We start from the raw sequence: 14,100 nt of genomic DNA, 5'->3' as shown, positions 1-14,100 counted from the left end.
GTCAGTGGCCTAGGAAGGGGCATGGGAGTGTTGTGTGACTCTGGTTCCAGTGTGGGTCTGGGTTCTGTGCCTCACTCACACTTAGCCTCAGGGGGAGGATGTGAGGCATAGTTAATATTTGAGGTCCACAGAGCAGGGAGAGGGGATCTGGTTTACAGTCCTTGTCTTCTCCCTCACTCGCTTAGAAAGAGCTGCAGAAGTGCTGTATTCATTCTTTCTTTTCTTCAGGGTCATACATGCGCGATCGCTAACCTGCCCTGTGACCAGATGCAGCTCACTCACGCAAAGCATCCAGTACATTTGAGCAAACAAAATGCTCTTCTACAGCCAACTCTAAACAGAAGGGCATGTCCTGCCTCCTCCTCCATCACTTCCCACTGTAGAGTAGGAACTGGTGGAGCACCAAAAAGACAGTGTCCCCTCACAATACAGATATGTTAAAACATGTAGATGTGGTTAGGACCATCCCTGGAGCATATGCTTTGGTATTAATCAGTCATGGAATTTGTTTCTTAATGTTGACTTTAAAAATCTTCCCAATAAAGTGCACATGACATTATGTGCATGGGGGCAGGTGAGGCCAGGACTGGGTGTGGTGAACAATCACATGGGCCTGTATTGCCTTCAGTTCGATCTTTGTGAATCCCATTCCTATGGTAACCTGCGAGTTAGTGCCAAACTGGAGTCAAAGGCGGCCTAGAGAGACTCTCCTGCCTTGAATGCATTTGCTATTGTTAGCATTAAGCATCTTGACATAAGGGATCTATCCTCAGAAAGCTTTGGTAACCAGGTATTTAGGGCAGACTGTAGTTGGGAATGCCCTCTGGAATATGTGCTCTTTCCATCCTGTTGGGATTTGCACCTAAAGACATTTGCCCAGATGTCTCCAAGCAGGAGGAACCCAAAATTCCTGTGAAAAGCCCAGTCCGAACTGGCCGCTGCTGCTCAGCCCGGAGCTGCTCTGGGCAGTTCACCCTCTGTCATGTCTCTGCAGTCACGAAGTTGTTAGCAGAAAAATAATAGCTGCGTACACAGCAGAAATATCAACAGTTCCTCGCAGACAGACATCCTATTTAAAGAAAGTAATATATTCTTACAGCCTCCCCCATCTTCCAGAGCAATAAAGCAGCACCTGCATCTATCTAGTCCTGGTTTGTGCTAATGCCTTTTTTCTCCCCCTCCGTAGTACGCTCAGCTCCCCCCCCATGTCCCCTTGCTCCTAGCTGAGGGAAAGGCAGGGCACTGCAGCTGCCTCTGTGCTCTTTGCCCTGGCCAGCAGCACGCCAAGCAGAGCAGTTAAGCTTGATAATTGCAGGCCGAAACATTTCCTACAAGGAAGTCACCCACTGGAGTTTCTGTCCAGCCATCAGTGTTCCTAAAGCTTCTAATACAGACAGGCAGGCAAAAGGAGCTAGGGAAAAAAAAATTCCCATAGCTAATTGGAATGGAAGTGAAGGGAAGAGGTGCAAATCCAACTTGAAAGAGCAGCGTTTGCCTCTGATAGTCAACTGGGAAAAATAACTTACTGGAGCATTCAAGAATATGAAACACAAGCAAATAAATGATGCTGGCAGTCTGATCAAAGGGTTCCTATACATGAGAAAGCCTCTGTCAGTGCCAGTCAGGTCTCCACGCGCTTAGGAACCTTGCCCAATAAATTTGATAAATAGCCACATGTAATGTAGGAGAAACTAACTAAATTTTGCCCCTGGGATCTGTTCCTCATGTAAAGTGCTTTCAGATTCCATAGTCCATTAAAACCACATTTATCAATGGATGCAAAAGAGAGGAACTGGAGACAAAATTACCCTGCTCCTGAGTTCACAGGGAGGGGAAGGATCTGAGTATTCAAAGTGATGGAAAAGCTGACACATCAATTGGATTTGATCTACACAGGAGCATTTACTAGGAAAACTCTGTCAGCATGATGATGCCACTATAGGTATTGCTCCCTGTAGATATACTTATTCTATAATAACAGATCCGAAACAATAACAACTTTCTGGAAGAAGAGTGCTCACTAGGGAATTGCATAATTGGATTGGTACCACTGTTCAGAGTAAAAAGTTCTCTGGTAAGTTTGCGAGTGTGTAGTGCAACCTCTGGACATATAACACGGCAGAAGAGGTTGAATCTTTGCTAGAAAAAAATCTTGCTCCTATGTTAACTAATTATACTAAAATCCCCCGAAAAACAAGGCATCTTGCAGTTTGTATATGCCTTGTTGGCCTGAGATAAATATCATGTACAGGGGAAGAGGGAGTTTTGCTGGGACTTTATCACTTCTTTGTTAACACATCAGCTAACCTGAATTAAGAATGTTTTTCCCAGAGAAAGCAAAGCCAAAGAGAACTGATATTTCAGAAAGACGGTTCCTGTCCCTCAAATCCTTAGAGTGCTTTTACAAGGCAAGAAAGCCCAATCACAAACGGAACTTAGTCCCTCCTGGCCAGCATTCATTACTCGGCTAGGATGAAGGGTAAGAGATTGCACTAAACTGTGTAACGCAGAGTAGAAAGCTGGGAGACAACCCACAACACCACCTTTACAGAGTGCACTTCTTCACTGAGCCCCTGGAAAATAAAGCAAAAGACTCTGTGTAACAGCAGCTTTTCTGTACTTGAAACAGTTCTGGAAGGGCAGGAGGTTCCCAGTGGCTATTGTGGCAGCTGAATGAAATTGTCACTTGTGATAAGGCATCTGAGAGCAGGGGAAAATCCTGGCTCTTTGCCCACTGGCAAAGGTCCCAGTGATTTCGCTGGAGCCAAGATTTTTGCTCTGTATGTGAAATGAATTGCCAGGGTGAAGCTGCAAAAATAACGCCTCATAATGAAAGGCCTACAGAAATTCATTTACAGCGGTGTGCCTGTGCACCAGAGTCCTACTGCTAAAAGGAGTGTTTGCACTGGTCCTGAAGAACAGCGTATTGCTCTCTTAGGAGGGAAAATGAGTTAGAAAGTGGTAAGTGCCACTAAATACACCTAGGATGTCACGTAACTGGTCATCTGTAGGCAAACTCACAGTTTCTGGGGGGATTTTTTGACCCCCTCACCTTTCTTTGCTAGCTTTCCCTGAATTCCCACAAACCCCAGGGACTATCTATCAGTATCACCATAGCAACAAGAAGTTGTTAATGGTATCCTGCCTATTGACAGTGAGATCCTATACGATGCTGAGCTGGGTGAGCCATGGCCATCAGCTTCAGAAGAATAGAGAGTTCAGGACCCCTGTAGGATCAGACCTCTTGTTCTCCTTTCCCTACATCTCTCCAAGGAGGTCCTGCATTGTGTGGTGGCAATAAAGGACACATCTCCTCCCATAGCAAGTCATGAACAGTATGTGCTATAGGGAACTGCTGCCAGGAAGAGCCAGGGCTGAATTTTTGCTGCACAAGTAAGGATGAACGTGCTCTCTCAGGGTTGTTTGCGCCAGGCTGTGGCACTGAGAGACACTTTACATTGCAAATAAGCAATTTATCCAGCAAACCTACAGGGAGCTCAGAGCAAAGCAAGAGACTCGGGGGCCAGGGAAGGGGAAAGGCAAGCTAAACTGCGAGGAAAGATAAAAGACATGTCATATAATTCTGCAAAATGGTGTCGAAGGGAGGGAAAATCTCCGTGGGTGTAAATTAACGTTGACAAACTACACTGATTTACACCCGGCCGATGGTCTGGCCTGCAGTCTAATTGTCTGAAAAGCATCAGCATCTGAAAGGGAGGGGGGTTATTTAGAGAGGCCCATGGGGGATGCTGAGGATTGACGAGTTGAAAGGGAGCAAAAAAGAAGAAAACAAATGCGCCTACAGCTCAGTCTGACCATGATATGTTCTCCCAGGAGAGCAGGTGGGGAAGTGCCCACCACTGGTGAGATGAAAAGCAGCCCTGGGCGGAGGGGCCTGTCATCTCTCTCCTTGTCTCTGATACTGCCTCACAGGACTGGAAGGACCATTGAAGTGGTGCTCATGGGGGGACTGGGAGGGGGTAGGATGGCTGGGGAAGAAGCTTGTGATGTTTCCTGGGGCTGACATAGAGGCAGAGCTCTGTAACAGGAGCCTGGCCAGCCACAGCAATTCTCTGTCAGGGCTCTCACTGCCTAGTGACAGGCAATATGCAGTTCCAGACCTTCAGAGGACAAATCCCTAGACTGAGACAAATGAAAATGAAAAGCCTCTCGGGTTTTCTTTAGAAGCATTGCTAAGTAACACTACCTCCACACTCGAGAGAAGTGGGAAGCGTGACTGCTTGTGGCCGTCCACGCCCCTTTGTACTGCTGATGCTGCTGCAGTCCTGCTTTCCTCACGGAGAACCTGCCACCACAAGCAATAGGCTGAAGTGCCTGTCAGCTTTGGGGTGTGACCAAACAAGGCATAGAGTGAGATCATCCAACTCCCTCACCCTCACCAACACCTCCCTCCTCCCCCAGGCCTCACTCCGAGCTCACTGATCAGGCGTATGTTGCCAGCTTGGAAGGACTCTGCTCGTCCACCTTCCATCAGCTTTGGGAGGTGCTGGATAGGTCCTAGCACAAAGTTAATGAACTGAAATCAGTAGGGTTATGTGGGAGGATTTTTTTTCCCCACTAGTGAGATAAGAGTCAGGACCCATGTTGTCTTGTCAGAAAGACCAATGCAGTACGCCACTAATGCTCTCCAAGTTTGAAATTTATGATCATGCTGCAAAATACCTCCCCCTGGTGCAAGGGAGGGAGCAGAAACTTTTGATTTAGATCTTATTTTTAGAATTAATGTGTGATTTTTCTTCTCTGCCCTGTGCATTATGACAGTTAGATTGGGACTCTCAGGGCAATGTTAGAACAAGGAATTAAGGATCCCTTCAACAACCCTAATGGATTCAGTTGTGTAGGGCTTGTTTTCTGTTGCCTACCTGAGATAGGTCTAGGCAACATAGCTGGATATGTGAAGAGCTGTGGTTCCATGCTAATACCCTGTCCCCAGTTGGTCTCATATCGCTAGTCCAAGCAAGAATATTTCCACTTTGAAAAAATTCAGCATCATGAGCCAAGCTCTGCAGATCACAAAATTAAACTATGAGTTAAATTATGATGTTAAAAAAAGCCTGATTTTTTTTCTGTTTAGTGTGACTTGACTTTTAAGCTCTTGCTTGCTAGAAGGTATGTGAAAATTGTGAACTGAGAAGCCAGTCTTCAGTGCACACAGGAAGAAAACGCAGCTGACTGCTTAGATGAAGACTGTGTTGATCCTCATCACATCCTGCATGGGGAAGGGAATGGCTAGCTCTTTCCTGTTACTAGCTTGATTTACTTTTCTCTCTCAGTTCCCATGTTTCCCCAGCCCAGCATACCCCCTGCATTTTTTATGCACCATCCCCTCTGCCTTCATAAAACACATGCAAAGGATCAAGATAGTTTTTAGATTATCTGAGATGTAGGTCCCACCCATAGCTCAGAAAGCTACTTCCTGTCATTTTCATTAGCTACCTGAAAAAATACTTAGCTACTTTTCATTAGCCTTCCTTCCTACGCCTGCAAAACTTCCTCTGCTTCAGTCCTAACAACATCTGTTCTCCCACTTCCCTTTCCCCACTGGTGCAGGACAGTCCCCGTACCTCATACTCAACAGGGTTTCTTCCTCATCTCTCCAGAGAGACGGGGCCTAACATGAAGGGTCCACTTTAAAATACAGCATGATTAAACTCTGAGACTGATTGCCACAGGGTATTTTGGTGGCCAAAGGTCTAAATAGATCCAGAAATGAATTAGACATAATGGAGCACAGGTCCACTGGGGGATAGTAAACATGAAGGTCTTAGTGCACATTCCAGTTCTGGAAATCCCTAAAGTGCTGATTGCTAGGAGGTGGGGACTTTGATGCAGAAAAGATCTACCTGTGTCTGCTCTTTTTCTAAGTATCTGCTATTGACCATTGCTGGAGGCAGGACTTCAGGTTGGCAGTACTGGACTGGGTCACAAAGACATGTCTTGCAGTTAACTGGGCATTGGTGGGATTGTGCCAGGAGTGCACCCCTGTCAGCTGGAAGCCAGAGGAGAATTGTCTGGAGCTGGTCCTAGGTAGTTAGAACTGATGCTGGACCCTTTGCTAGAGCTGAGCTTCAAGTGACAGCCTTGACCTTTTCTGCCACCCTGAGGAACAACAAATTTGCTTGTAGCCGTTTTGTGATCATTTGCTGCAATTAGTGCTGATGTTGTGTCTATGCAGAGTGGAAATTTGGGTGGAGGAGCAGAGATGTTGGCATGTGAAGTGGGCTCACATGTGGCTTTGTACTTCCCAGATCTCAGAGAGGGCCTGGATGGGTTTTCCTGGCTCAGGTTGCCTCTATGAACTGCATGAGTCTGAGCCAGGGATCTTGGAGCCAGGTGTGGAGCAAGACTGGAGGCTGCACTCAGTTCAGGCGTGCTCCTGACTAGGCTAATAGAGCTCTGCATATGCTAGGGCCAAGGCAAGTCGTGGGTAAGATCTGCTCTACATGACCCAAAGGCATGGGAATGCTTGGTTCACGGTGTGTACACAGGGCAGGGGAAACTGCCTGGGGCCTGAACGTCAGCTGCCTCAGTCTAAGCATTGGCTCTGCTTGGTTAAAAACCCCATGGGCTCTCCCTGCAGCTGTAAGAGGGGAGCAGAGCGGCTCATGGCGTTGCAGTGAGGTACAGGATCTGTCAGTCAGATGATGCATGCTATGGCTTCATGGGTGCTGTGGGTGATCTGTCCTAGCAGGGCACTTTATTGCAAATAGGCCTTTCTTCCTCCTGAGGAGGGTTCAGCCAAAGGAGGTTTGTGGTCAACCAGGGTCCTGACCCACTCAAAACTGGGGAGGTGATGTGTGATGCTGTCTCCTGGGACACCTCACAACCGATGTTGTTGAGCAGCACTGACTAGGACACAAGATGGAGGTGTGATGACAGTGTCTCCAGGAGCATTAGTTACAGTAACTAATGTACTCAGCCTTCCTTTGCTGCAAGGTGAATACTAATCCCTTGCAAGCTCCATTCCCTCAGTTGCTTTGTCAGGAGGACTGTTGGAGCAATATATTGTCCAAGAGATGGAGTGGTGCAATGGTGAAAAAAAGGGGGATGCTCTCTCCCAAAGCAAGGAAGCAAGTGGGCACGCAGATCACCTTGAAAGTCCACTGCCTGAAATCAGTGTGCTGGAACGCCTGCCTTCAGAGATGGGCTGGAATTATCACGTCATCACATCCTTTCTGAAGGAGGAACACAAGGAGAAAAACATGCTGTGTCACAAGAAAAAGCTGCTGCTAAGACTTAGAGAGCGGCCAGAAAAGTTCATCAAAGGCACCATTGCCAAGTGCACAGATGTGTGGAGCAGTATGGCTTCTCAGGTGAAACCTTTCATGTTAATACAGCAAATTTCCCATACAACTTAAGAAGCCTCACAGAAAGGGAGCCAAGAATGCTTAAGACCTTCAGGTGATTTCATAAAATTTTGAGATTAGCTTTTACACTGCCTTGAGATTATTTGGGAGCCAATCTGACCAAAATAGAGGTTCACATGAAGTTATGGTGATTCCTATACTGTCCCTAGTGGAACGGTGGGTAGATCCCCATAGGATTTTCCCATGATGACCAACAGATAACATAGAGAGATATTTCCCCTTTGGCACATTCAGCTGGCAAGTATATACCTCCGAGCTGCACTGACCAGCCAGCCCTGATCAGAGCCAAGTTTTTTTTTTTTATGGAGGCAATGTAAATGATGGTGTTGCTTTTGAAGTGGTACCTGTTCAGCCTCTTCCAGAGATGGTCTGTGTAAACTTGTGTTAAATGCAGTGGGATGGAGGAAGAGTTGGGGAAGCAGGACATAAAAGGAGAAGAAGAGATTATGTGAAAGGAGGGAAACAGATAGACATCATAATATGATGGGCAAGCAACTCATTTCACTGCAGAAATTTAATATCATTGTATGTGCTCTCCCCTCTAGACCCTGGGCTGCTCTGTATGTGACTTGTTCTGGACAGCACCTTTGGGAATATGAGGAGGTACCCACTGAAATGCACAATCTCATGAGAGCTTTCCATGCTATCGGGGGTCCCGCTTACTCTCTTCTATTCCAGATGGTACCAGGGGATGTTGCCAGTGTAGTTAAACTATCCTGCCAAGAGGAGAGCGAGTTGGGCAGTGGGGAAAGAAGAGGTATCACTATTGTTCTAAGAGGTTCTTTACATATTTAAGTGGCTAATTTAGCCTTGGTAACTATAGATGTACAGTATTGCACATAGAATGTTATGTCAATAATAGTATATTATATTATCAGCTACAAATATAATTAGTAAAGAGTAGAGTATTTACAGTGCGGCAACACTGAAAATCTTTCATTTTCTCTTGTACTGAGATGCAGAGTGCATTCTCAGATTCAGACCGTTCATTTGTGTCTGGGTTGCTTAAAACAGAGCTCTTTATTTGCATTGTGTTATCAGCCATTGGAGTTCTCTGACTCCAGGAGCATCAGAGGTTCAAGAGAGACTATGTTCCACATGCCAAGCAAGGAGACAAAACTGGGACACAAGCAATGAAAAAGGCTGATTTTCCAGTTATTTTCATTGATAAAGGCACCTTTACTAAGCCAATCTGCATGGTCCTCTGTCATGACAATTTATACAGTGTCCTGACATCCTTCTGGCTCTAGGAAGACATAGTCCATGCTTCTGATTCAGCTGAGAACACAAGAACTGTAAAAACTGTGAACGGGCTGTCATGGATATGGTTTTCTCTGTATTATCTAGTTTTGAGACCAAGTTGTCAGTTGTTTCTCTTGTTAGTGATTCTGACTGTGCCATGGAGCAGGCAATGAAAGCAGTAATGACACTATGGATTTGAGGAACATTACACTTAGCTGTTTCCCCTAAGAAAGAAAAGAAACACAAGAAATTGCACTGGTTTAAATAAGCTGCTGTGGCTGTACCTTTGCTGCTGCAATTAACAGGCAGTATGTAAGCCCTATTGCTGTTTCAGCTGCTAGAACAGCCAAAAAAACAAGAAATGTAACTGCAGGCACCTAACCCTCCTACATCGTCAACTAGTTCTTGCAGCACAGCTCTGGCTAAGTGAACAGCTAAGAAAGCAAATATAATCAAGGCACCTTTATTTTTCTTGTTAACCTTTAACTTGGAAAATAGATGTGTCTGGCATTCTTTCCCTTGAGACTGCTGGTGATCTGCTAAGCAGCCAAAGTGGAGTGGCATGCATGACATGGCAGTAAAGACGTCATGCTGTGTCCAGGAGGTTTGCTGTGTCAGATAGCACAAAACTCACAGCAGTATCATAGCTTGCTAAAATCCAGTGTACAGCTCTTTGCAATGTGCCTTTCCCGTCTCTCTAGTTGGTTGGATCTCTCAAATAAAAGGGAGACTGTGCTCTGGAATAAACCGTCCTCCATTTAGTGGTGCAGTTTGCAAAACCTCAACTAGAGAAATTGGAATAAGACCTGAAGGTTCATTCAATCCCTTATTCCAGGCTGCAGTAAGATGGCTCCTGTTCCTCCCTGTCCCTCAGAAATGGATGCCATGGGTCAGTTTGGTGTGATGGGCATGACTCATAAGTTAATTTACTAGCAACTGAGATCTCTTGCTCCAAGTGTGGAGAGCAGAAAATGTACCACACTCACTTGATGTCTCTGATCAAGGCAGGAGAGGCCAGACAGTAGCAAGCTGCTGTCCACTGTCTCATGGAACAAGTTTCCCTATTGGACAAGTCTGTTGAGCAAATCTCACTGCAGTAAACCCTGCAAAACAGCACTGGCAAACCTACTCAGTCCTGCCAGATTTTTGTGACCTCTTTTTCTGAGACCTTGCGAGGCTCTGTGGTCCCCTGTCTTGATGTCCCAGGAGTCCTTGAACATGACGGATCCTACCCATAGTGATTTTCACCAGAACTGAACAACTTATTCTTGTTTCTGCCTGCTTTGTCTTCCTGACATTTTGTCTGGTGCTCTGCTGGGAAGGTCAGCCAGGCAGAACAGTTCTAGTGTGTATGGGAAGGAATAATTTATCCTTCAAGCTTTAATCCTTGATAAATAAGTTCTTTGGAGGGATTTTGCAGGAAAATGAAGGTTAGTGGCAAGTCTCCAAACAGGCACTTATCAGAGTAGCATTGGAGGATGAGTTGATTAAACAGAATCACATGGTAGAAAATAAACTGAGCACACCATGCCTTTAGTCTTACGCTCATTTAAGGCGTGAGGCTCATAACAGCCAGAAGCTTTTCAGTCCTTGAGCCAGGGAACAGGCAAATGTTGCACAGACAATGATGTGATCAAAGAGCCATTCCCACAGCGGCATAATAAGCTCCTTTTTGCTATTATTTGGCCTGCAGTAAGCTAGCATTGGCCTGGGGGATTGCTGGACTAGAGGAAAGCCCTAGCTTTGGGGTGGTGCAGATGGGACAGCCTGGAAGTGCCCAGGTGGGTAAACCAAGGAATGCAGCTTCAACCAACAGTACTCAGGTATGCCAGGGAGCAACAGAGAACTGGGAAGTCACTGCTTGGTTTAACTGGAAGAAAACAGGGTGCATTAATGCTGCTGTGTACCTTTAGTAAAAGGTAAGTTAGGACCCTGACCTGGGACACCATGCAGGAGATCAGGTCTTATTTCTCTCCATTGCCTCCCACTTCTGTGGCATCTGCTAGTTTCCATACCTTGGACCCCCTGCAGTCTGTAGCTATAGTTCTGAGGCAGTGGGAGGACAAACTCTTCCATGTCCCTGCAGTTCCCAGTATTTGCTCAATGGCGACCATGTATGACTGCAGCTAAACTCTTCTGTATGTACAGTGAGCCTAGGAGGATGTGCTGAAAAATCATCTTTTAACATTAAGTGTAAGAAGCATATTAATTCAGATGGTTTAGTCTGTCTCCATCTCCTGCTTTCCTCCAGCACAGTGCCTAGAACATGCTAGCAGTAACGTTACTTTAGAGCTGAGGTTGAAGACACATGCTTTGTATTGTAGTGGTGTCACTGACCGGACAAGCTTATGCACTTGACCTGAAACTGTGATGCTATTGCTGTGTGCTGTCAGGAAAGGAGCACAAGAGCTGGGGAAGGAGAGAAAAGGGTTCAGTGTTTCCTGGTTACAGTCCAGGTCAGAATTATCCCTTGTTATTCATGGTGTTTTACAGAGACTAGTGTTTTCCTCCTGTTCCCAGTGTCTTTGGACAGTAGGTGAAGCAGGCTGTGCTGCAACATAAACAGCCCCTTTCCAGATGACGACTTGGGCAGCGACTGGCCTGTGTGTTCAGTGAAGCTAAGCTTAGACACCTAAAATGATGTGCAGAGCCCTCAGGGTGGTGACATGAGGGGAATGGGTGGAATTAGAAGAGTTTAGTAGGAAAGAGAGGTTCTTGCAAGGACAGAGTGAGAAGAAAGACAGGTGCTTCTGTCCAAGCTGGTTTTTATGAGATCTTCACAGCTGGCTTGCAAGCATGAGGTGGATCAGAGCTCACCTATTGCTGAGGCTCCCGTCACTCTAGCTGGGGCGCTGAACTCTCCTTTGCATGCAGACCTCTGAGGTACATCCATGTACACCTTTGCTCTGAGCTCCACTGAAAGTATCAAAGGGACTTTCAGTGTCTAAAGTGTTTTGTTAGAGCACAAAGTCACCTTTTAGAGAAAGAAAACTCAGCTGTGATGGGTGACAAAGATTAACACAAATGATCTGGAAACAGAATTCCCTTCCTTTACTTAATCCAGTAATTTTTGGTGCCTGCCTACCTGTCAGCAAGCTCCTCTGGAAAGTCTTTCTCTTTCCCTCCTGCCATCTCGCATATGCGCTCTGTCTGTTCCTGTCTTCTCTGGGTCTTCCACTCTGCAATCATGCCTCCGGCTCCCCCTCTCTGTCTCTCACTCTCTGCCTACTCCACTATTCCAGCAGAAAGTTTCTCCCAGCTGCTCTGTCCATGAAAGCAACTTTTGCCACCCCACACACTTCCAGAAAATCCTGACAAAGCAGCGGCGGATCCCTGCTGCCCAGCAGAGCTTACAAACACTAACATGTTCCCCATCCGCTCAGGAAATTGGTCTCTTCAGGGCAAATGGGTACCCTCTTCTCTCAGCAGGTTTGAAATGTTCCACCGTATAACAGAGAGGTCAGCTCAAGGGGTGCAAATACCCATGTAGTGTGACAGGTCTGTGCCATGCAGCTGAGCAGGCAGGGGCAGAGTGGGTTCCAGCCACCCAAGCTTGGTGTCTCTGTAGCTGTGCTGCAGCTCAAAGATGGGTCAGAGCTACAGGGCTTGGCAGTGAATTTCTACCTGAAGAAAGACTGTGGTGACACACGTCGGTCATATTTTCAGTGCTGCCCCATCTATTTATGAAGACAGCACGCAAAGTCCTGGACTCAATTGAAAGAAGTAGCAACAGACAGATCGCACTCAGTCATTTCTGTGCCTGCAGAGGGTTTCTCTGCTTCTTTGCTCTTCTCATGACTGCTTCTCCTCCTGTCTGTGCTCTTTCTTCACTTGCTCTTTCTTCACTGGCTGTCTCTCTTTCACGCAGACACACACAGAGCTCACCAAACAAGTATGTATCCTTGTGTGTGTAGCCTGGGAACCTTCCTCACAAAGACCTTAGTTTCTCTTCAGGCCTTACTGTATAGCTCACTGCCTTGGGCAATGACTGCTTTAGTTGCAGCTGTCACTACAGCAAGGGTCATTTTCCCTTTCTACTGAGTCTGAAAGGAGAGTGCAGAAAGCCCAGTGTGCCTTTTAGTCCTGTGGTTGTGACCAGATCACAGGCCTGCCTGACAGGTCATGACATCTCTCATAACACTTTCTCACAGGAGCCTTTCAGCACAACCAGGAACCCTGTTCCCTACTCTGTGCCTGGCTCTCATATCATCTCATTCTCTCTTTCTTGACAGATTATGTTATAACCTATGATCACAGAAAGTCCTGGTCCTCATGTTTCTCTGCTGTTGCCTGTGGGCTCTTCCAGAGCTGTGAAGAAGGGGAACTCCAGTCCCAACCTGAGAAGACTGGGTGAGAAGTGCCTATGACATCTTGGGAAGCAGCCACACCTTGAGAGCTAGTTTCAATTAATATTCATGTTTAGCGATTATGAAGGACTGCAGTAATATCCTCCATTCAGCATTGATCCACAGGAGCAACTCTGCCTTCCCTCTCTGGGATTAGGTTAGAGAAAGTTTCATTAATGTGTTGGGGGGTACATTAACTTGAACCACTGTAAACAAGGGGAGAATCAAGCTACCAGGGTATGACCAGGATTGGCCCCAGGCAATTCACTGCCTCAGATTTCTCCTCAGATGGAAGATGTCCGCTGGTGCCTCACACGGTTAGATAAGTGGGGTGGCTTAGTCCTCAGAGAGTAACAAGTCTCTTCATTCTCCTCCTGGCCAAGATGTCTGTGCTGCCTCAATGCTTGGCAGTGTGTGGACAATCCATGCCCGCTACAGAGCAAACAGTCTGGGCTGTAACTTACGTGGTCCTGTTGTCTAGCTTTACCAAGACCTCTTCCTGGGTGTTCAACCTGGCTGTTTCTTGCCTGGCTCATTATTAGACCGCCCTTCCTTTCATCCCAACTCTGTGCTGCCTTATGAAGCTCAGGCTAGCCCCAAATTGCCTGCCAGGTCTTGTTCTTTCCTCCTGTATGTATGGTCCTCACTCATTTCCTTTGCCTTTAGATGCCAAGGGAGTGGACAAAGCTCTAACAGACAAGCTTTGTGTGACTGTGGGCAAGTCCATGAGGCCTAAATCCTTAAGAGAAATTAGGAGGATAAATCAGTTCACTGCAAGGAGGCCTGTCTGATTCAGATGGCTCCTTCCATTTTCAAGAATGACTTAGACACTTAGCCTACATCCTGCTGACTTTCACTGAATTTAAATTGGATTTTAACTATCTATCTGCATTCTCTGAACATGAGATTTAGTCAGCTGGGTCCCCTGAGCCTTGCGATGCTGAACACAGCCTGTATGAACAGCCTTGGAAACCACACCTTTTCCTTTTGTGCCTCCACTGAGCTATAACATGTGTTGATCATTCAGGCCTATTGCTAAGGGGTCAGGAGGGTACCTTCATGTAAATCAGTGAGGTACCTCAGTCTCTGCGATGAAAAGGTTTGGAATTGCTTGTCTCCCTGTC

The sequence above is a fragment of the Apteryx mantelli genome, chromosome 6, assembly GCF_036417845.1.
Source record: "Apteryx mantelli isolate bAptMan1 chromosome 6, bAptMan1.hap1, whole genome shotgun sequence".
Classification (NCBI taxonomy): Eukaryota; Metazoa; Chordata; class Aves; order Apterygiformes; family Apterygidae; genus Apteryx; species Apteryx mantelli.
The sequence above is the reverse complement of the archived record's forward strand: the minus strand, read 5'-3'. Positions refer to the sequence as shown.